Source organism: Alligator mississippiensis, chromosome 4 (assembly GCF_030867095.1).
Source record: "Alligator mississippiensis isolate rAllMis1 chromosome 4, rAllMis1, whole genome shotgun sequence".
NCBI lineage: Eukaryota > Metazoa > Chordata > Crocodylia > Alligatoridae > Alligator > Alligator mississippiensis.
The window spans coordinates 21,583,958-21,607,731 of record NC_081827.1 but is presented as its reverse complement, the minus strand read 5'-3'; the positions used below and the strand labels follow the sequence as shown (position 1 = coordinate 21,607,731).

Sequence of the window (23,774 nt, the reverse complement as noted above, 5' to 3'; positions counted from 1 at the left end):
TAGAATGGCCAATGATAGGACACAAATTTGCATATGAATGGTGGGAACTCTCTTGCACCGGAGTTTTCTATTGCAACAAAAAACTTTTGCTGTGCACAGAGACTCTCATGTGGCGGGAAAATTTCATCGTGCCGAGGCACTTAAAATCATTGGGTTATGACACCAGGGAATAACATAAATATACTATAGCAGCTTAAAAGCAAAGCAATTATCTATGTTTAAGTAACTCTTTCTTTTTTGCCCTTGTAGCAGCCATCCATGAAATGGAGTAAACTATGGGCTTGTAAAGAACAAGATACAATAATGACTTAACACAGAAAAAAACAGGTGCAAATCAAATTCAGTGTAATGAGAAATAATTTATTGAGTTTGGATCCCTGTAATCCAAATGAACATCAAAAGTCAGATGCTGGCTGGCTCTCTGGGGCTCAAGTGATAGAAGACAGAGTGGGGAACTTTTGTCCAATCTCACTGTACCAGGCATCTGGGGACAGGAGACCCTCCCTGCAGTAGGACTGGGGATGGGGGTGACCTGCCCCTACAAGAAAAGCCCTGAAACCAGGACAAACTTTCCAATTTCAGGCCATGGGGAGATGGATGAGCCATGCCAACAGGAAACGCCCATGAGGTTTGTGAGCTGCCCTTATTTCCAGCTGGAGCTAGCACAGGTGGAGGACATCATTCCAGGACACCGCATGGTTGGAATAAAAGCCGGCACCGGGAAAGACACGGGAAGCAATGCAGGCAGCAGATGGTGAGGGTGCGTCCCACGCCGGACACAAAAAGCTCTGGTGTAAAATGAGGGACAAGGTGTCAGGAGTGCAGGAGAGGTCCTCCGCAGGTCCACAAGCAACATTGGGGGACTACTGGAGCCACTGACATTGGGTTTGTGAGTGGGAATGGGCTGCGACTCTCCCCCTTTAGCCTATTGTCAAAGTTCCTTTTTTTTTTTGGTTTGTATGTTTGTTCCTTTTGCCTCTTTGCCAGGGATGGCACGGAGAGGCCCTGAGATGAGTGCCAGAGCACAGGCAATGCTTCAAGAACAGGAGCAGCCTAGGAACCATGCCAAACAGTTGGATAGACATTAAAGACATGTCAAAAGACCAGGGCAGCTTAAGTGTCCCAAGCGTACAGTGATGGAGAGAAGTCATCTATAGCCCAGTTAACGAGAAGAGTGGGGATTGATGGCACCAGAGGGCAAGCTGCACCAAGACCAAGTGGCCCATCCTGGAGGTTGGCGTATGGAAGGGGATACCCACCAAGGGTTGTGGCCAATCTGAGGGAGTCCTCAACAGGGGAACCCACCACTGAGGGTACAATCAAAGTCATGGCAGGAGATTTTCTGGGCTTTCCCCGGGGTGACCGAGGACCCCTCCAGGGGCCACCAGAACTCACACAGTGTCCAACAGCAGGCACATGTGCCAAAGTGGCACATGAGCATATTCTTGAGACCAGGCGGGCACACTTACATACTTCACTTTGGCCTTGTCTACCTGCAGTACAGATAGGGCAGGATGGTACTTTTAGAAACTAACTACTTCAGAAAGGCATAAGTTAGGTATGCAATACCTACTCAGTATCTGATAAATTTGGCTGTTGCCTGTGAAAGCTTATGCATCCCTAAAGCAGTTCATCTCCAAGGCATTGCACATCCTGCCTTCTGCCTGATTTCAGACTATCATGGCTGATTAGCTCTCAGATAAAGACAAGGTATAGAAGAATCATAGTACTGACTTTGACACTAAAGACCACTGGCTGAAACCCACCCAAGTACTGAAGCTAGAAAACAGCACCTCCACAAGCAATGTACCCGCTACCTTCTGTAGGATAATGCTGGTTCATAATGCTCATCACATCTTGGTAAAATGAAACCCAAAAGATAATGAAGGTTTATCTGGAGTTTTCACCGCAGTGTTTAAGAAGAGATGTCCTATTTCTTAGGTATCTACTTCTCTTGAGAATAGGTATACTGTTCTCTTGAGAACAGGTATGCTGTTTTTTTCTGTGTGATTCTACAATGCCTAGCACAGGGGGAGTTCTACAGGAGAAAGAAAAATAAACCACACGTGACAGATATTAGTTATGGAACTTGCTGTGATGAGAAGATGCCGCTGTTGTACACATCAGCTGAGTTTTATGCAGGCATGACCTGCTGGCTGTCAGCCCACATAAATAGTTTTATTTTATAAAAGGTTTTCAATTTTTAATTCTTGAATAGTAAGTATCATTTAAGGGTTTTTAAAAACTACTCAGCAGAGCTAAGGCAGAGATATTTATATATTGATATTTTTAGATATTGCACCTTCATTGACTCAAAGTTAAAGCATTTAGGTTTTTAAAATTCTCATGTATGCATGAAATTTAATTTTCACTGTAATTTCATAAAAAACTATTCAAGGTTTCCCTTGTTGCATATTCATTAAAAGGAAGTAAAAAAAAAAGCTAACTTCTTTAAGTATGCGAGATATGATGGTTGGAATCTTTTCCATCTTATAAAGTTGAACACAACAATTGCAACCTTGCTTCTGCTGGCTGGCTGTGATACTCTGAGATTGATCCAGAGGCTGAACTTCATAACTGCTGTTAATATTTGTACTGTTAAACAAATATTCTAATGCACTTGAAGTTGCAAAGTCTCATCTATTCATTCAAATGTATTGTGTACAGAGTAATTTTGTAAACATTGCTGTATCCCAGATGGGAAGCAAAGGAGAAGGGTTTAATTTATTTTCTGGAAAATATTTATTTGGAAATTGAATGTGCTCTGGAACACCCAGTGTTAAGTTGCGTGCTAGAGTAAAATGCCAAAACTAAAGCTTCTATGCATGTACTGTGGTGCTTGTAATCTCTGTAGTACCACAGTGAAGTGTGGGGGGGAAATCTATTAGGTCATATTACCCATCTTTTACACAATGCATTACACCAGATCTGGGGCAACAATGAAATAATGGGAAGAGACATAATCAAAGGATAAAACTGGGCTCCAAATACATGCAAAACCAAAGCAAAATTAATTTAAACACTGATATTTTAAATCTAGGGTGCATGGTGGCTGCTTAAACAGTAAGGGAAAAAAACCCTTTTCTGAGATCTGTTTGACAAATCTAGCTTCTCAGCAGCACTCAGCAAACAACATTATGCCCGTGAATGACAGAAGCAAAGCTCTCAGAAGCCCTCTACTGGCAGCATAGCTGCAGTGGGTGGAAGAGATTTGCCAGCAATCGACCAGCTAGGGGTGTGTGATCTTTCCACACACCAAGGCATCTGCGGCGTAGGCCACACCAAATACATCTGCTGACACTCTTCAGGATTGTTTAGGTATCTAGGGTTTCCAAGAAACAGAAACTTTCTCAGCATAATCTCATGCCCCTGTCCTGATCCCACCAAAGTAAAGATATATGGACCCAAGAAACCCCTGGGCATTGTTTCTGCTACATGCAATGATATATGGATGGCAATGGCTCACGTGCAGGTAGTGTTGCAGACATGAACTACCAAAAGTACCTGAGAAGAATTTTGCTCCAAAACTGCAGCTAAATACATCATAGTTTCATAGTTGGTAGGGTCGGAAGGGACCTGAGCAGATCATCAAGTCCGACCCCCTGCCATGGCAAGAAAGAGTACTGGAGTCAAATGACCCTGGCAAGGTGTTCATCCAGCCTCCTCTTAAAAACCTCCAAGGTAGGAGCCAGCACCACTTCTCTTGGAAGTTGGTTCCAGATCCTAGTCGCCCTAACTGTGAAGTAGCACCTCCTGATATCTAGCCTGAATCTACCCTCTGCCAGCTCATGACCATTATTTCTTGTCACTCCTAGGAGTGCTCAGGGGGAACAGGGACTCTCCCAATGCCTACTGGTCCCCCCTGACTAGTTTGTAAACTTAATCATGTTCTTTGCAAAACTAAATCTGGTAAGTGGAAGATGTTTTACTCAGACTGAATTTTGAACTTGTTCAAGTTGTCCCCATCTCACAGTAAAGCTTATAGAACACAAAGCATATTAAAAGTTTGTTGGACATACCCTGTACTAACCTAGTTCTTTCTAGAGAAACTCTGTCTATACCAATGTCTATGCCTATGTCATATCTGTAAGGAATGAAAAAGCCTTATACTTATCCTATCTCTCCATACACTTTTTAAGCACTATCCATGCCGCTTTAAAACTTCTATTTTTGCCAAAACAAAAATTCCACTGCAGAATCATGGAAAAATCAGGGTTAGAAGGGACCTCAGGAAGTCAACTAGTCTGACTCTCTGCTCAAAGTAGGGCCATCTTCAACTAGACCATTCCAGCCAGGCATGGGCAACTGGTGCCTCCAGAGTCTGGGGGTGGGGGCACCAGTGGCTGATCACTGACCAGGGGTAGGGTCCCCACAGCGGCCAATCACAGTGCTGGTGAAAAAACTCCTCTCAGTGCCACCAGTGCTTCTCAGTGCTGGCTGGCACTAATCTCAGGGGGGACATCAGCCAGCACTTCACTCGGCATCCCCACTCCCCAGCCAGCAAAGGCCAATCTCAGGGTGGAGCACATGCCCCTCCATGCTCCCCCTTTGCATCACCTATGCATCCAGGACTTTGTTGAGGCAGGGCTTAAAACCTCCAAGGATGGAGATTCTACCACCTTTCTAGGTAGCTTGTTCTAATGCTTCACAACCCTCCTAGTGAGGAAGTTTCTCCTCATGTAACCCTTCTGCTGCGCACCAGTTGGCAGCAAGAAGGGCCGACTTCACATTTTGGGGTACCCCATAAATTATGCCATTGACTTGAGCCCACACCCAGAAGTCTGGGAACACTAAATTTGCTGGGGTATCCCATATAAACAAGACCCTCTCCTTGCAAGCAGTGTAAACACAAAAACAAATTTATTATAAAGAATAAAAATTAAAAAAACCAAAAGAAAACACTAAATATAATTTAAAAACATATTAACTACAAAGCAAAGTCTATAGCTTGGGGAGGCTTCACCCATGCCCAGACAATCTGGAGCTAGTGACTCCCCAAAGGGTAACTCAAGGGGCCTGCACCCCTATACCTGCCCATCAACAATGGGCTAGAGAGGGGCTCACAGCAGAGTCCTATGAGCTGCTCTTTAGGTTCACTGCACTGTGAGGAGCTGCTCAAGAGTGTGGGTCCTTCTGTGTTGCAAGGAGATACATTGTTCCTGGAGAAGAGGTAGAGCGCTGACCTCCACTTCCATGTGGTGGCTTTGAGGGGTTAACTGTGGCTTTCATCAGCATACTGCACCCCAAAATTTCTAGTCCCAATCCCAGCTCTGCTAGGCAGAAAACTACAAAATAACTCAAAGGAAAGGTCAGGCCTATCTTGGCTTGGACCTGAACTACAACTAGCACCCAACCATACCACTTGGTTGGGACATAAACTACGAAAGGCATAAGAAGCCCAGGCCTGTCTCACTGGGCCTGAACTGAGCAGCAAAAGCCAGCCAGGCCTATAGTGCACTGAGGTCTGGATCAACAACAAGAAGTGCCATGTCTCACCCTGGCTCAAGCCATGCCAGGCTTCGCTCTGGTGCAAATCTGCCAGCCAAACATATGGCTGGGGTTCAGCCACACAGCTAGGTGGAAGTGCAGTAGCTGTGAAATAGCTAAGAGGGCCCAGGCCTATGGCTGCAGCCTGGGCATCCAGTCTCAGATATACAACTATGCTGAGACACTACAGTTACAAAGCAGAGGGGTCCAGGCCCATGTGGCCAGTAGCTGCCAGGACTTCATTCCTGGTTACTCTGCTGCAGGGAGTAATACCCGCATGGTATTGCCCCAATCAAGGCCTGTGTGGCCAAAACTGCCAGAAAGACTACCAGGACAGGTACAGGACTCCATTTCCATGATTAGTTTGCTCCAGGGATTAATAATCCCATGGTATTATCCTACTAAAAAAAAAAAAAAAAAGAGGGGTGGGGGGGGGGGGGGAGAAAGAGGGAGGAAATAGGGGTCTCAAACTCCAAGACAGACTTTCTCTTTCTATACCTGAGGCATTCCCTTCACATAGCTTTTGCTCACATCTCCAATGAAAGCAGGGGGAGAGGGGGAAAAGAAGACACTACCCCCCACCAATAGGAAGCAGTTTTTCTGGCTCCCAATTCAGCTGTGCAGCTCTTAGCAGTCCCAGGAGAAAAAGAAAACCTTAGTTGAGTTGTTCTTATATACCTGGTGGGACATCACCAAAGCCTTGTCCAATAAGGGAGTGCCATGCTCCAGCCTCTGTTTTACTCAATATACCTGGAGAATCTTCTGCTTTCTCTGACCCACGGGCCTAGAGCATTTTGCATCTTTTGCTCAGATACAGGCCCCAGCTTTTCATATACAGAGCACATGGCCAGAACAGGGGCTATCTTGCCCACATAAAAAAACAAAAACAAACCAAAGCACATGAACACACACACATACAAACCACAATACACAACAACCAAAAGCATACATTTTACCATACACAAGCCAAGTATGTGTGGGTTTTACACTAATATCCAGCCTAAACTTCTCTTGCTGCAACTTGTGACCATTGCTCATTGTTCTGCCTGAGAACAGTCCAGCTCCCTCCTCTTTGGAACCCCCCTTCAGGTATTTAAAGGCTGCTATCAAATCACCGCTCAGTCTTCTCTTCTCCAAACTAATTAAACCCAGTTCACTCAGCCTTTCCTCATAATTCGTGTGTCCCAGCCCCCTAAATATTTTTGATGCTCTCTGCTTGACTCTCTCCAATTGTCCACATCCTTTCTATAGTGGGGAGCCCAAAAGTGGACACCATACTCCAGATTATTGTATTTATCATAATTTCCACATTATTATTATTCACATTCTCCACATTATTATAATTATGCACTTTGTGCATAATTGTTATGCACTGGTGAGGCCACATCTGGAGTACTGTGTCCAGATGTAGATAATTATATGTGAAGAATAATTATTTCCTTCATGCTGCTGGCAACACTCCTACTAGTGCAGCCCAATATGCTATTAGCCTTCTTGGCAAGAAGTGCACACTACTGACTCATATCCAGCGTATTGTCCACTGTAACCCCCAGGTCCTTTTCTGTAGAACTGATGCTTACTTAGTCAGTCCCCAGCCTGTCCTGGTACATTGGATTCTTCTGTCCTAAGTGTAGGACCTAGCACTTCTCCTTGTTAAACCTCATAAGATTTCTTTTAGCACAATCCTCCAATTTGTATAGGTGAACTCTGAACCCGAGTCATACCATCCAGTGCATCTACTATACCTCGCAGCTTGCTGTCATCCACAGACTTGCTAAGGGCACAATCAATCCCATCTTCCAAATTGTTAATGAAGATATTGAACAAAACTGGCCCCAGGACCAACTCCTGGGGTACTCTACTTGATACTGGCTGCCAACTAGACATTGAACCATTGATTACTACCCATTGAGCCCAACAATCCAAGGAGCTTTCTATCCACTTTACAGTCCATTCATCCAACCCATACTTCCTCAGCTTGCTTGTAAGAATGCTGTGAGAGACGATATCAAAAGACTTGTTAATGTCAGGATATATTATGTCCACTGCTTTCCCCATATCCACAGAGCTAGTTATCTCATCACTGAAGGCGACCAGGTTGGTCAGGCATGACTTGCCCTCGGTGAATCCATGCTGACTGTTCCTAATTACCTTCTCTTCCAGGTGCTTCAAGATGGATTCCTTGAGGACCTGCTCCATGATTTTTTCCAGGGACTGAGGTAAGGCTGACTGGTCTGTAGTTTCCTGGATCCTCCTTCTTCCCCTTTTTAAAGATGGACACTATGTCTGCCTTTTTCCAATCATCCAGGACCTCCCCTAAGCACCATGAGTTATCAAAGATAAAAGCCAGTGACTCTTCAATCACAGCAGCCAACTTCCTCAGCACCCTCGGATGCATTGTATGTCCAGCTTTTCTAAATAGTCCACACAACCTGTTCTTTTACCTTCTCCCCAAACTGTGCTGGCCAGTGCAGTAGTCTGGGAGCTGACCTTACCTCTGAAGACTGAGGTAAAAAATGCATTGAGTACTTCAGCCTTTTCCACATCCTCTGTCACTACATTGCCACTCCCATTCAGTAAGAGACTGTAGCAGGGCCGGCATGGCTGCAATGCTTCCAGACTTACTGGAAGTGAAACTGTGAGCCCTGCTGCAGTCAGCACTGGTGTGAGCACTGGAAATCAAGGAAAGACCGCCCCCAGCATGGGCACGCTTTGTGTGCATGTGCCAATGCCAGTTAGCTGGCTCAGCTCCAGCAGGAAATTTTAAGCCACAATGCATCGTTCCTACCCCAGAACTGGAAGCAGTTTCCTGGCAGGAGCCAGAACAATGTGGGGAGAATTCGTGTCCTGGAAGGGGCAATTGGTGGCGACCTGAGACAGAAAGGCTGGCACTGAGACATCACTCAGAAGAGTCATACAACTCACCCGAGCGAGGCTGGTGGGATCTGAGTGGCAGCAAATCAGGCTGGAGTTCCACTGGACATGAAAGACAAAAAGAGACAAAAGACTGGTGAAGAAAAACTGAGTAAAGAGCAGGAGTTGAGGCAGCTGCATCTCCAATCCTCCTTATTGTGGGATTACTGTGAATGAGACTGTGTCAGGAAGTAAGACAGGATATAAAAAGTAAAATACCTCTGACCATACCACAGAAGAATAGTAAAGGCCAGAGGAGGCACATTTCATGTTAAACCATCGGGTTGGTGCTAGGTGGGGTATAGAGGAGGCAGAGCCCCATATGTACACACCAAGTGCTGGGACAACCACACACCACTGAGCTGGACATTAACATCCCCTGATAATACTTAGTGTTCTCAGAGTTGTAGCAGGTGAGAAGTTTTGGTGGTTCTGGTAGTTCAGCTTGAGGAAAAACTGTCGATCTGTAAGACAGAAGACAGCATAGCCCATGTCATAAAATCTAGGTATGCTAAAGATACACACAGAAAATTACAAGGACCACACTTTCCCTGACCTTCCTCTTGTTGCTAAGAAACTTGTAGAAACCCTTCTTGTTACCCACCAGTCAAATAACTTTTTGTGATTATCTATGCATTCTTTAAAATCAGCCTTTCAAATTTTATTTGCTTATTCTATTTAGAAAGTGGTGGTGATGATGATTATTCATACTAAAAAGATAGGATTATCTTTCTTAAAGATGGGCACAGTATTTTCCCTTTTCTAGTCATCAGGGACCTCACCCAATCTCTACAAGTTCTCTGGTAGTAATTCTAGAGTAGGGCTGTGTCACACATTGGGGTACCAGGGATGGCTGTGACACCCCCTGGTGGCCACACAACCATGCCCCAGTCCCCCCACTAAGGTATCTTCCCTTCTTACTCACTACGCATTGATGGAAATATAATAATAATAAGAATAATAGTAATAATAATAATAATAATAATAATAATGAAGCTGCCCACAGGACTTAATGTGGCTTCAATCCAACTGGACCCCCCAATGGGGTTCCTCAGCATCCCACTTGTCTCTACTGCTCCCAGGCCCCTTGCTGGGCATCTCTGGTCAACTGTGCCCTGCAGGGTACCTACAGCCTTGATGACGAATTGCATGACTCCACTCCTCTCCTACACTAGGCCCTATGCCTCATGGGTGTTATTGTATTGTTGTTTTCCTCTTGAGGCTTTGGCCTTCTCCTCTTTAGTCTAGCTAGGCCTTCTAGCCCAGGCCCAGTGTATTACACTTGGCTTTGAAGCACTAGCTCTGGTTAGCCCTTTCAGACACTGGGCCCCTGGCCCCTATCTGCCAGGCCCTGTGTGGCTGCACCGCTCTTGGGCACCAGGCCCCTGTCTGGCCCTGTAGCCTGAAACTCTGCCCCTCTCCAGGCTCAACAGTCATGGTAACCACATGCCCCTCAGACACTAATGGGACTTCTGTATACAACCCCTAGTCCCAACCCAAACCACCACTACAAATACAACATTGACATAAGCCTCTGGGCTATAACAGAAACACAAAGGGGAAACAGCCCTCTTCCCCTTTAAAAGGGAAAACTTTCCTCATCTCCCAGCTAGTATATCTTCCAGCCCTGGGTTCCTTGTGAATTCCCTGATCTTCACTGTTCCTGCAGGCAGCATAGCAGGAAGCCTGGCATCCCCAGGTAGCTCTCCTGGACAGGAGCTCCTTCCCTTACAGCTGCCAGGGAGAAACTATCCTGCTATACCAAGCCTCAGGTTTATATTCTCCCAGGGCCCTTCCCCCTTGCTGTCAGCAGACTGCCTGGGCTGCCTGCAGGTACTTATTAATTGGCTTAATTGCCCTGTAGCCATGGAGACTTGCAGCTCCTGCACCCCACCTGGCCTGCAGTGCTCCCTTGCTGGGCTCATTCTGCTTTAAAGGGACAGCCTGTGTTACAGGCTGTTAAACTTGCCAGCCCCCTGGGCTGGATCTGGACAGTAGGGATCCTCATGGGTCACATCCAGATCCACTCCCAGTGGCAGAGTGAGCAGTAGCAGTGGTGATACGTGGAATAATGCAGCCTTTTTTCTTTCCTGCCCCCTCTCTTCCAACCAAAATGCATCTTCTATCTTTCACATCCTAGATTTAGCCTTGTCCTGCCCCCAGATTTTCAGGTTTTCCAGGAGTCCTGCAGGCTGGCTGAAATTACACTGCTGTCCATATCTTTGGCATCCCTGCTCTCAAGGTAAAGTTGAAGTAAGCTTCCAGTTGTGAGCTTAACTCTGAAAACACTCTTTCCCAACTTCCACAGAAAGAAGCTGATCCTGGTAAGACTTCACATATTCTGTAACTCGTTCTTGTGTAGAGTTTTTTGGGGGGAAATTTGTAGAGAAAAAAAATCAGAAAATGCATTTTAACACTATGATGTTTACAAAATTTCCCTGTTGTCCAACTGACAATTTTCTTAACTTTTCTCAACCTGCCATATAGCCAACTGTTGAACCATGGTTCTCTTAATTAACCAAAACTGTGGGTTGTTAATCATCACTGCAAAATCACAGTCATAAAGGTAGACTTTGGAAGCACTTTCTTTAAGTATTGACCTGAGGCCTGGTCCCACTTAACACAATTATATTAATTAGGAAACACACAAGAGACTTAGATGAATTCAGACAACAAGACTATATTGTAAAAGGCAGGGTTAAAACAACAAGACGTAGCAAGTTATAGGGATATAAAGGTCTTCATAAAGTCCTTGTGTACAACCTAAGTTATTAAAGTTTAAAGTGCACAAGGACTTTATGAAGACCCTGTATATACATCGCTCCCTTTTCCCTTTTGGAGCTTCCAGCTTTTCTACCTCCTCAGGAACTCAGAGCCCCAAATTCAAGGTGGGTAATACTTTACCCTTCCAGGTGATCTTGCTAATGGTGGTCTCCTATGCTGGACTCAGGACTTAGCTCAAGAAGTCTCTCCTCAATCACGCGCTGATCCATACAGCTAGATGGACCTACTCACTGGCTTACAATCACCTTAAATACTACTTACATAACCACTATGGTGCCTCCTCACACACTCGCAACTCTCTCCCATGCAACAGCTGTCACACATTAAGCTTTGTGTGCAACCCTCTGTTAAACATTTCACTCATGCCACCTCTGTCAATCTTTCTCTCAGTCTGTCAGTCCCACAGAGGTGCCATCAATCACTTGTCACTCAGCCCTCTATCCACTCAGATGATTAATTGCCTCAGGTAAGTTTTTAATTACCTTCTCAGATTTGGCACAAACACTTGTTATACAGCTAAACCTATCTGTGCATGCCAGCATTGCCAGGTCTTAAATATGAACTTATCATTTTGGAAGCTCAAAATTATTGTATTTGCTGAAAAACTATTGTACACTGAAAATATGCAAATGTGTGTGCAAATAAGTCTTTTTCTGATTTACTTTATATTGCTCTCTATAAGTCTCCAGTGAGTGAATGAGAACTGGGTCATCAAAGCTGAAGCATTTCTTTATTTTGAGGCAAGTAGTCATAAGAAAGTGCTGACAGCAATCCCAAAAGTAGGGTTAAGACTCGCTGAGACTGACTTGGGTTTTGCATATGTTGCATCAATTAGCTGCCTCAAAATAATCATATATTTTGAACACTTTTACTATTACTAATTGTAAATTGTGTAAGGGTTGAATTTATCCTACAGATATGATAATTATTGTACACCTGGCAACACTGGCATATGCTCCCAACAGAGAAACTATGTCACTATGTCCACTGGTTCAAGAGGTTAACTGGATTTGAACCTGCTAGCTCTCCACTTGACTGAGCATGTACACCACTATTAACTTACACAGACTTCCTTATAGTTACACAATAACACTACCACAGATAGAGGCAAGGCCAGGGCATGCTTAAATTTGAGGTCTATGCAACATCTGGTCTCAAAATCCCAAATGTGATGTGAGTTTGCAGGGGTTATTTTGTGTATTATTTTATTTTTTTGAGGTGCCCTCGGCTGAATTAGTAGAGGGAGTGACGTAGAAAGGTTTTATTTACAGAACTATGTTTAAGATGTTATAATGGGCTGCTCTTTAAAGGTCAAGTTAGGACAAATATTCTATTAAAAGGGGGAAATAAACACAAGTATCATCCAGAGAGTTGTTAAAGGGGTATTGAGGCTGTTCCCAGTTTATGTAGCCAGCCATGTGTTTATAAACTAAGCAATGCAAGGCTATGGGATTTCTTAGAGATTCCACATGGAGCTAAGTTTAATGTTATATGTATAAGTGGAAAGAAGCAATATGGGAGGGCCTTGAAAACAAGGTCCCACGTTTGGTTATAGAGCTAAATAGACAAAGGGAACTGTCTGCTTTCTGCTTCAGAGAAGCTGTACTTTGCAAATGGTAACATAGGCAGGGTCAACAATTCCTCATCCAAACAGAAGTCCCAAATTAAAGCTTTCTGCTGCTTGGCCCAAGGCACAACACTGTAACAAACTGCTGTTGACTTCAGTCAGGGGTGTGAGGGCATGGAGGGCAAAGCATGGTTCTGCAAGTGAATGGATACTCCAATGCTGTTCTTCATCTCCAAACATCCCTTGTCCACACCATGCCCAAAGACCTCTGGAAACTAGATATCATGTTATGCAATGGGTAAAATGTTAGCCTCAATGTGCATCTCAGAGAAGGTTTATTCTCCTGGCATTGTACTTCAGCAGTCCTGATGTCTTGATCTATCAAATTTTTAATCACGCAAAAGCAAATATAAATGCTGAATTGTTCAAATATGTACGATGCTAAAACATCACTTTACTTCCTGTTTAGATGCCAAGTTGATAGGTGCTATCAGAATGTATTATATGATACAATTAATAATAATAATAATAATAATAATATGATTCATATCTATATTTCAGTCTGAACAATGATACCAGGGAGATACAGTGTCTAATATTGCCATGGCTTGAAATTTTGACTGACCAATCAAATTTTTGGTCTTATGAATGCTTTTTTATATGCAGCATAGCTAGTGTGCCATAGTATTCTTTGATGCTCATCATTTTTAAGCTGACATTTCATAAAGCCAGTATATTAAGAATTCTCAGACAGTTCTACATGTGTAACATTATGCTTCTTAAAGTGTGGAGGGTAGAGAGAGATTTTTCCCTAGACAGCTGACAGGATTAGAAAGATACCTGTAAAGTATAGTAACTTTGTTAGTATTGTAGATTCCCTAGTCTTATTGAAATTATTTTTTTTTCATGTAAGAGATCCATTATCTATCTGTCCACAAGCAACGGAACTTATTGGAAGATAGTACAGAAGAAAGGGATTAGGAACAAGTCACCACAAAAAAAATCTATCATTTGCCTTTTTGAAAACTGCCATTATTGGCTTTCTGCTACACTCCTCCAAAAAAAGTTGACTTTGCTGAGGAATTTTACAAAAGGCAAGCAGACTCATTTGAAATAGGACTTATGAAATGTCTCTCCCTTACATATATCATACAGGAATATAGACCCCACTGGGAGCTGTAGGGCATGATGGGAATCTGGGACCTGTGGAGTGGAAAGGTAAGGTTGATAGACTGCACTTTAGAGGCCAACTGGAATTGTAAGTAGCTATGAGCAAATGGGGTATATGCTTACGAGACACAGGGGTGCATAACAATAGAAACCTACTGGAAAAATGTGAACAGGGATGAAGATAGCAGAACAGAAGGTAGGAGAGCTGGGCAGTAGGCAAGGTGTGTAACAGACTATGGTTGGGGAAATGAGAAGACACAAGGGGTATATTGGACAGGCAGGGAATGAGGATACCTTATGGTAGGAAGGGGAGGAGAGGTTATTCTATTGGAGGTGAAAGGATATGTTCTGGCTGCTTTGTTGTCTCTGCCCCAGTTACTGGTGTCCTGTATGAACAGCCTGTATGATATCCACCACCCCTGCTTTCTGCCTACCAGTTTGTGTATGTGTCACTATGGTGTGCTGCCCTGAGACTGCAGCTGTCACCAAGGAAATAGCCTCGGTGATCTGACGTAAGTGGTCAGTTGTGATTTCAAGACCATAGCAGAGCTAGTGTCATTTCTGACTTCTGGTCCTCACTTCATAAGTTGCCTTGCTCCCTAAGATGCCAGCCACTGCTACAGCAGCAACGTTTGAAACCCCCAAATTGTTTGCACAATATCAATATTCTGGTCCATGAGAACTGAAAAACCTTTCTGGCATCTGGATTTTCTTAGTTCTCAGGGGCAGGTGTGAGACTCCAGGGCAATCCTCAGGTATAGGTACAGTGGTGAGATGTGGAGCGTTAAGGAGCTATAACAGGTATGCTTCCAGGGGTCTGAGAAGCATGCTTTCTACCTCCAGAGGCTCAGAGGAATGTATTACACAGAAACTCTGCTGGCTCCTGGGCGATGATGAATGTCTGCTACTAGCAAATGCATCTCAGCGTCACAGCATTCACAAGCCACCTGCTACCTAGAGGTATGTAGAAAAAACATTTAAAGTTGTGTCTATGTCCACATCACCGAATCTTTCTGAATCTCTCTGAATCAATTCGAAGAGTTCTGATTCAATTTGGAGAGAATAAAGGGTCCTCTGATTTGATTCAGATTCGGAGATTTGGCCACTGAATTGGGCTGAATTGCCACCGGATTGAATCAGGGACCAATTTGATCAGACTGCATTCCTGCATCTGCCCACCTCCCACTGCCGGGCTGTGCTCCATGGGGCTGCAAGCCACTCAGAGTTCAGCTTGGCGGTGGGAGGTGGGCAGAGCCAGGGCTGTGCTCTGATCGGCTCTGCCAGCCCCATGGAGCACAGCCTGGCAGCAGGAGGCGGGCAGAGCCAGGGCTGTGCACTGATTGGCTCCGCCAGCCCCATGGAGTGCAGCCTGGTGATGGGATGTGGGAAGAGCCAGGGCTGTCCTCTGCCTCCTCCCACCGGGCTGAACTCCATGGGGCTGTGGAATCACTAAGAGCACAGCCCTGGCTCTCCCTTGCCTCCTGCCACTGGGCTGCTTCGAAACTTGAAACATTTTGAAATTTTCAAAATGTTTTGAGTGCCCTCATATCGTTTCAAAGCTGTTTTGAAGCTTTTTGTTTCATTTCGATGTCACTGTTTCAAGCTTGGAACATGTCGAAACAGCTTCAAAACAAAACAGTCGGTGAAATTTCGCACAGCCCTAGTGTAGAAGCCTATTTCTCCAGCATCTTTCCCACCATAAAAAAAAAGTATGGTGGCACAAATGAGACATCAGGCAACGTCTGTTTCCACTAAAAGTTGAAAATTAACCACAGAACTTCAAGTGAAAAAATAGAGTTAGCCACTAGGTGGCAAAATGGTGTTTCCCTAGTTGCAGGCTAGAGTTCATTATCTTTGTTTTTACAATGTTGTTTGCTGAATGAATAATGCTTAGATAAAATATACATCATAATGATTTCTCCAATCTCCATGTTCAGGAAAACCTTCATTAATTTGTTGCTGAATCTACATCCTTTCCAATAAGATAATTTTTATAGCATAGTCTTCCTTCCTTTTTAAAAATAAAAAAGAGTAGTAAATATATGCTAGTTTGTAAACACACCTTTTTCCCCCTATCCCTTTTCTAAGTCTGATGATGGCTGCTACAAAGCAGTCCTCACCCAAAATGCTTTCAACGTCACACCCAGGGAGAAAATCCTTCACATATTTTGCATAACTCAGTGGCTACATCTACACAAGGTGCTTTACTGCGAACTAGCATAGTTTGCTGGACAGTAAGCATGTGAGTCTACACGTGCACATGCTTACTGTGCAGTACCTCACTAATTCCAAGTCAATTTGCTACCTACAAATGCAAGTAGCAAATTTACTCATGATTAGTAATAGTTCAGTAGTGCTCATGTAGATGCTGGACTAGGAGCAAATCTGCTCCCAGTCAGCCAGCCACCAGGGGGCAGGAGATTGCTCCCTGCCCCCAGGAGCTGCCTGCTGCTGGGGGAGGCTCCACGACTGGAGCATGGGCAGGGACTATATTCCCCTGCCCCAGCAGCAGGATGCTCCAAGCCCCCCACTCTGAGATCACAATTGGGGATTGTGGAGCTGGAGCTGGGAGCTCTCTGTTGGCAGGGGCTGGGGAGCCTGTTCACTGCCCAGCTCCTCACCCACAAACCAGACCAGGGAACAAACTCCCCAGCCTGTTTCTCACCCAGCTCCACACTAACGGAGCTGAGTTGGGAACAGGGTCCCTAACTGCTGCACCATGATTGCATGATCATGGCACAGGGCTTGGAAAGAGCTGCAGGAGTGGCATAGGTCCCAGCTCCCTACCCCAATCTGCTGGTGGGGCAGCTAGCAGTAAGATAGCTGCTGGCTGCCCCACCAGTGGATGGGGCAGGGGGCTCAGACTTGCCCCTCCCCTGAAGCTCCTTCCAAGTCCCCTGCCCCAATCAGGGAGCCAGGGCCAGAAGCTCCCTCCCCCAGCAGCAGGCAGCTTCCCAAGGGCAGGGTGCAGTGTCCCAGCCCAGGCCAGGAGACATCTGTCTCCTGGTCTGGTGCTCTGGTGCCTAAAGCTCCCCCTGGTGATGGCAGGGGCCCATTGCAGGACCCCATGAAGTGGAAGCAATATGTTGCCATTAGCAGCAAATCTGCTTCTGCTTCCTTGCATGTGTAGATGCCTGCCCAGGAACATTTACTTGTGAGTAGTGTACTCACAAGCAAACTGATCCTGGATCAAATACATGTGTAGCCGTACCCACGGTGGAATAAATTGTGAAGGAGTAACTCTGAAGCCAGTGGCAAGATAACAGTACAAAGCAGGTGTAAATGAGAGAAGATTCAAATCAAATTAGTGGCTACATCCCTGGAAAAATGAACTATCTGTTTCTTGTTCCATCTAGTACATTGCTAAGCTTTCCTCTGGAAACCCAGATAGGATCTCATCCTGTGAGGGGCTGAATTTCTTTAACTCACACTTACATCAGTCAAAGTTGAAGAGGGTTGGCACCTTACAGGATTAAGCCTGTAATGTGTATGAAGTACTGAACCCCAATATATATCAGCAAGTGAAAAAATAACTGCAGTTGTTTTGTGTGTAGCAATCTGAATGTGAGCTCTTGAATTCAAAGGGAATATTTTGGAGCTACCCTGAATATTATTAGGGCACTTGGATTTCTCACAGTAAATTAGGCAGACAAGGTTCTTTGCGTGAATCTGATATCTTTTATTAGACCAAATTCAATAGTTAGACATATTTTTCTTAGCAAGCTTTCAGGTTTAGAAACCCTTCATCAGGCTGAGGAAGCATCTGTAGTTGGTATGTGCTCTTCTTGGATGGAATGAAAAGTAAAGAAGCCAGGGGCTGGGCTGTTATGCATACAAGATAGGCAGACAGTGAAGGCGTAAACTGAGGAGTCAGTGCATGAGAGACAGGCTGGGGGGCGTTGGGGGCAGGGGGGGAGAAGGTGGATGAATGTAGCAGGTAAATGGTGGAGAGGTACCTGGGGAGTCATATGTCAGGCAGGTTATAACATGTCATAAATCCAATGTCTATATTTAGTCCATGATTTTTTGTATCCAGGAGGTTAATGAAGTGAAGTTCATTGGGCTCATCTGTGAAAAGTGTTTTGTAAGTTCCCTTTGAGGGTTAGAACTGAGTGATTGGAGAGAGAGTGGTTTTCTCATGAGAAATATGCCCCCACTGGTAATTGGGTATTCTTGCCTTTAATAGATTTCCAGTGTGCATTCATCCTGGTGTGCAGTTGTTGTTTGGTCTCTCCTACGTATTTTCCATCAGGACACCTGGTAAATCGGATGAGATATATTACATTGCTGGAGGTGCAGCTGTAAGATCCAGGAATGCTGATGGTTCTGTTGTGGGGTGTAGTAATTGTGGCGATGGTGGAGATGTGTTGGCAGGTTTTGCATTTCTTGTCATGCCATCGCCTGGATCCATTCAGTGTGTTTTGGGCTGCAGGAAGTTTGCTTCTGGTGATGAGATTAGCAAGGTTTAGTGCTTGTTTGAAGGATCGGATGGGTGGTTCTGGAAAGATCTCTTTAAGAATAGGGTCTCCTTCTAGTATGGGTTGCAATTGTTAAAATAAAACATATCAGATTCAACCAAAGAACCTTGTTTGCCTATGTTCTTAGACCAACATGGCTACAACCTACACCCCTGTCTCAGTAAATTAGACTTTTTTTCTCCTAGCTTTATAATTGCTGTGCCATTGGAAAATCTCTTTCTCTGCACACTGTTGGCCAGCAAAGACAAACTCCTATAGGTACTTCTATCCATTTTGCACTTATGTATTATGTCCTTCTGTTTATATATCACTCCTGAATCACTCTCCTATCTATTCCAAACACCAAACTTGTGTGAAGAGGAAATAAAAGAACAGTGCTACAGAGCAGTTATATTTCTGTGCCGATGGATAACGTAAACAACACCCCCTGATGGGGATCTTGCACCAGAAGAATCATAAACCACACTCAAGTCAAACATCACCTTTCTCCTGCCGAAATCCTCTGCTGGACTATACATATAATCTATGTAATGTCTGAGAAAAAATGAAGTTCAAGTCTGTAACATTTTGTGGTATGACTATGCATGTCAGAGAAATAAAAGGCATATGACAGGTGGTACTAACCAGCCAGAGCCCAAAAAGCTTTTGACTTTACTCCCAGGCAACAGATCCCTCATATTTTGTATAATTTATTTCCATTCTGTCAAATAAGTTTGATGTTCTCAGTTCAATAAAACAACGAATCTGTTTAATTGTTAAAACGGTAGCAGTTAACACAGCATATTACATACTCTCTGCTTGTGTAACATTGCACTGCAGTTCTTTGTAAGGGCTCAGTGCTGGCCCCAGTTCTGGCAACTGATTCACCACACACATTTCTGGGGTTTTGTAAAACCAAATGAGGTCATTTATGAAAGGGAGACTGTAAAAGCTGGAAATCAGGGCAATAAATCAAAGGGAAAAGATGCTCCAGCAGTAACTTGTAAATAGAAAATAAGACAAAGCACACTGTGAAAACTGACTTCTGTGCCCTGGTACATTCAAATTAGCTAGTGAGTGACTCTAATTTAACCAGCTCATGTCAAGATGTCAAGCATACACCTTTAGCTGACATCTGTGCCCTGAGGATATAGCATGATGACTCAAGTAATAACCTTTGTTTTATCAATATTCAGTCATATAATTATAGTGATTGTTGGGCAAATGAACTTCTTATTTTGCAATTCAGAATAGTTTTGTTTGGGATTTGACTCTGGCTGCATACACTGTTATACACTCTGCGTCCAGAGGATAGGATCTGATGTTCTGTCTCTTTTTTAATGTGTGGCAAGTCCTTGGTTATATCGATCACTTTCGAAAGGGTTAATGAGCCCATAGAACACATTCCAAATTCAACTTCTGCTTGTCGATTTAACTCCAGTGCTTAAATATACAGTTATATAAAAGTGTGAAGTGAAACAGATGTTTGTTCCTAGTAGGAATACAAGAAAGAGGACAGTATAGAGACTTGTGACATTCAGCTTCTCCTTCTATAGCTGCATGCAGTTTTCTGAGGTAACACATGCTGCAGCTGGGTTAAAAGGTTCAGATCCTGATTTGGGTTATTTTAATGTAAAGCTGGAGTCATCACATTAAAGTCAAATGGAATTGTATACCAATATGACTGAATTCTTGTTGCCCAGGTAAACACTTTTCATTATGTTTATCACAGTTTAAAGTACACTTTCTGCTGTGTAAAACAAAATACAAAGCAGTGTGATCACTGATGACACCTGAGTAACTCAAGGCAACTCATGTGACAAGATGAGATATATGAAAAATGAATTCAATTTATGGAATATTTAAATTACAGGAAATGCAACAAAGAAAGCCAGTGACAGATGCGGAGCTAAATTAGTCAATGTTATTGTTCATAATTAGGCCAAAACCACACATTTGTAATCCAGTAGAATCCTTTTAATGAGGAAAAGCAAATGGATACTTTATTGTCCCTTGAGTGGCTGCATCAATTAAGGGGCCATTAAAAATCTGGAAAAAGAAACATTAATTGACATCAAATATGAACCTGCATAAAAACGATATTCACCTTACTCTTTTTTCATCTCTGTTTGCAAATGCTTTGTTAAAGTCTAAGACCAAAACTCTGATTTCACTCTTAGTGTTTATCTGAACACCAAGTTGCTCCTCTGCCCAAATGTATATGAATTAAGACTAAGAGGCTTTTACTTTCTCTAGTCTTTATTGCCAAAAAATTCACACCAGCACTATTTGAGCAGGAGGGTAAGTTCTGGCCCAGCTAACCCTGGAGCAGTGGAGTTAGAAATAGGGCTGAGAGAATAGTTTTGAAAGTATAAGGCCAATGTGGAACAGTTGTTTGTGTAACAGTGGTGGGATGTGTCCCCTCTGGCATTACACCCCCCTCTGTGGATTAATTTCAGTGGAAACTGAAGTGACTTTCAGAACTATTCATAGAACCATGGATGAGGGAAGATATGATGCTCATATGGGCAGTTACCATTACTGGGCACTGTTTCCATTAATTTAAGGGTAGCTGCATTGTTACAAATTTTGGTATAGATAAGGCTTTGAGGCAAGCATCTCTTTGTACAAATTCTAACATATTAAGCCCCAATCTTCAGAGATTTTTTTCTAAAATGCATCCTAGCAAACAATAAACACACACACACACACACACGTACATTTATACACATATACAAAAATATTATGCCTGTGCAAAGCGGGTAGTATTCACTTCCGATTTGGAGTCGGCCGATTCAGGGGACAGTGATTCAATCTGGTGATTCAAATCACTGCTCCAAATCGATTCAGCTGAATCTGATTTAAAGATTCAGCTGCTACTGAATCAGCCAATCTCAGAATCACACAGGCTCCATCCCCTGCCCACTTTTCCAGCCCCGCCTGCCCCAGCTCCTGGCTCTTTGAAAAAAAGAGCCCCCACTCACCGGGTGCTGCCAGGCAGGGGGGCAATCCCCCCTGCTGCCTGCTGCCTGCTGCATGGGGGGTTCTGCCACAAGCCCCCTGACCCCTGCCTGCTGTCCCAGTCCCCACCCCATGGCTGCCCCAGCTCCCAGCCCTTAAAAAAAAACAAAAACAAAACCCACTCACCAGCTCCTGTCCAGCGGGGAAGGATGCCCACTGCCCCACACTGTCCCACACTATGTGGGGGGTTCTGCATAAGCCCCCAGAAGCCCTGAGGCCACTGCAGGAGCCGATGAGTCGGGGGGGGTTGTTTTGTTTTCTTAAAAGGCCAGAGCTGGGATGGGTGGGGCAGCCATGGTGGGGCTGAGGAGTGGGTGGGGATCAGGGGACTCATGACACAGTTCCCCATGAGGCGTGGAGCAGTGGGGGGAAGCAGGGATCGGCCCCCAACCAGCAGCACCCCGTGAGTCCAGGCTTCTTTTTAAAGGGCCAGGAGCTGGGGCAGGTGGGGCAGTCATGTAGGGGACTGGGGGAGTGAGTGGGGGTCAGGGGGCACTCAGGGGGCTGGGGGAGCAGGAAGGGGATGGGGCCTGGCAGGGGTCCCCCATGGTCCCTTCCCCCCCTCCTCCAGCCCCCTACTTACCAGCTTGGAGTCTGGGTCCAGCTCCCTGCTGCAGTGAGCAGGGACTGCCCGAATCGCCAAAGCTCTCTGAATCTTTTCTGAATCAATTCAGAGAGCTTCATATCAACGTGGAGCTTTGAATTGGTCCCTTGATTAGCTTCAGATTCAGAGATTCAGCCACTGAATCGTGCCAAATCACCTCCGAATTGAATCAGCACCCAAAGCTTTGCACAGTCCTAATATATACCATCTATGTAACATTTGTATGTGATATCAAATAAAGTGTTGGCCCATGTGTTTTAAGCAATAGGAAACATAGTTGCATGCTGTTAAAAATGTATATATAAGAATGTATGATATTATACCATTTAATAGGTGATGAAACCACCAGCTGGGCATTATAACTCCAGAGATTATGTTTATTTATTATTTAATACCTTAAATATGCATTTTAGACAGACAAAATATATATCTGGAGGAGCCAATCCACCAATATTGCAAACAAATGCCATTTGCAAATGACTGTTAATCTTCTAATTGTAACACCTGTCAGTTCATCTATTGTGAGCAAAATGTGGACAGCAATTGTTCTGATCATAGTATATTATAGACTGAAAACATATAATTTACTGTCAAAACTATATACCTTCTGGTTTATGGGTCCTGTCCAGCTCTAATAGGGAACACACTAGACTGCAACATATTTCAATGCAATCATTCCCTCATCTCTGCAGTGGTGCTCAGTTTCTTAGCAAAGGACTTTATGTAGTTCTGCTATGTCAAAGGTAGGCTGATATTTGGAGCAGAGGACTAAGAAGGGGCACACTATACTTGGTAGGGCAAAGCAACAGAGGTGGTATGGGGTATGTCATGTTGCAGCACAGCTGTGTCCAGGATTTGCATGGAAGAGAATGTTATTTTATACTCTTGTTTAAAGTAACTTTTGCAGAATAGGTCTGGTGCTTTCATCTGCCACTCTGTCTAGATGTACCTGTCCAGGCCTAGAGTCATGAGCTGAAAGTTGCCAGGCTACCTGCTGTGTCACTCTTTTCCTTTACACCAAGATCGTACAACTGGTGACCCAAAGGCCATATCCAGGTCTTTGGCCAGGAGGGAGAGCATGATGAGGGGACCATTAAAAATCTGGAAAATAAAGCTTTAATTGACATCAAATACTGACCTGCATAAACAATGATATTCACCTTAGTTTTGCTCGTTTCATTCCCATTTGGCAAATGCTTTGTTAAGCATTTGCAAGCAGGGAGTGATGACACAGTTGGTTGTAAGAAAGATAATTTATATTGAACAAGCAGCAAAAGGGAGTTCATAAATTTAAAAGTGCCAACAAAAGGAAAAAAAGTGGGGGGCATTAGAGCAGCAGTGTGTATGTGGTGCGGAAGGAAGTTGAAGAGCAATGCAATGTGGGATGCCTGCAGGACTGACTATACCTATGTCACAGAACACTTGGTGTCCACACATAACACTGAACTGGTTCAAAGTTAACTGCTTCAAAATAGCACTTAATTTTCCAGATACATATAAATCATTCCAGGTGAATTTAAGCTGGTTTAATAGGCCTGCATACCTGTCTACTTTGGGTTTAAACCATGTTTAAAACATACTAACTGTTGGATACCCATGCCCTAGGAGAGTCAGACAGACTGCAACTATGGACATCTTGAATTTATTTGATTCATAATTTCTTTTGTGGAGTTGGTATGCTCTGTTTTTCATGTATACATGGACATGTATATAAAGCATGGAAGTCTGATCTGTAGTCACCCTGCAGCTGTAACATTACCTAATTTCCAGT

The 23,774-nt window shown here is 44.0% G+C and overlaps 2 long non-coding RNA genes across 5 annotated transcripts; one reads left to right on the top strand and one right to left on the bottom strand.

The window, feature by feature from the left end:
- Nucleotides 1-339: 339 nt before the first annotated feature.
- On the bottom strand, nucleotides 340-11,439 carry LOC109283157 (uncharacterized). 4 transcript variants are annotated; one of them, XR_009461503.1, is made up of 5 exons: nucleotides 11,305-11,439; nucleotides 8,620-8,864; nucleotides 8,413-8,463; nucleotides 7,639-7,803; nucleotides 340-788 (listed from the first exon to the last, which is right to left on the bottom strand). It is a non-coding gene; the product is annotated as an uncharacterized LOC109283157 (long non-coding RNA). The 4 variants fall into 4 exon arrangements; XR_009461505.1 differs by having other exon boundaries at nucleotides 7,639-7,750; nucleotides 11,305-11,436; XR_009461502.1 differs by having other exon boundaries at nucleotides 8,733-8,864; nucleotides 11,305-11,433.
- A 125-nt stretch (nucleotides 11,440-11,564) lies between these two features.
- LOC132249958 (uncharacterized) lies at nucleotides 11,565-19,846 on the top strand. The gene is made up of 4 exons (XR_009461506.1): nucleotides 11,565-11,650; nucleotides 13,907-13,969; nucleotides 14,765-14,881; nucleotides 18,758-19,846. It is a non-coding gene; the product is annotated as an uncharacterized LOC132249958 (long non-coding RNA).
- The last annotated feature ends 3,928 nt before the right edge of the window (nucleotides 19,847-23,774 follow it).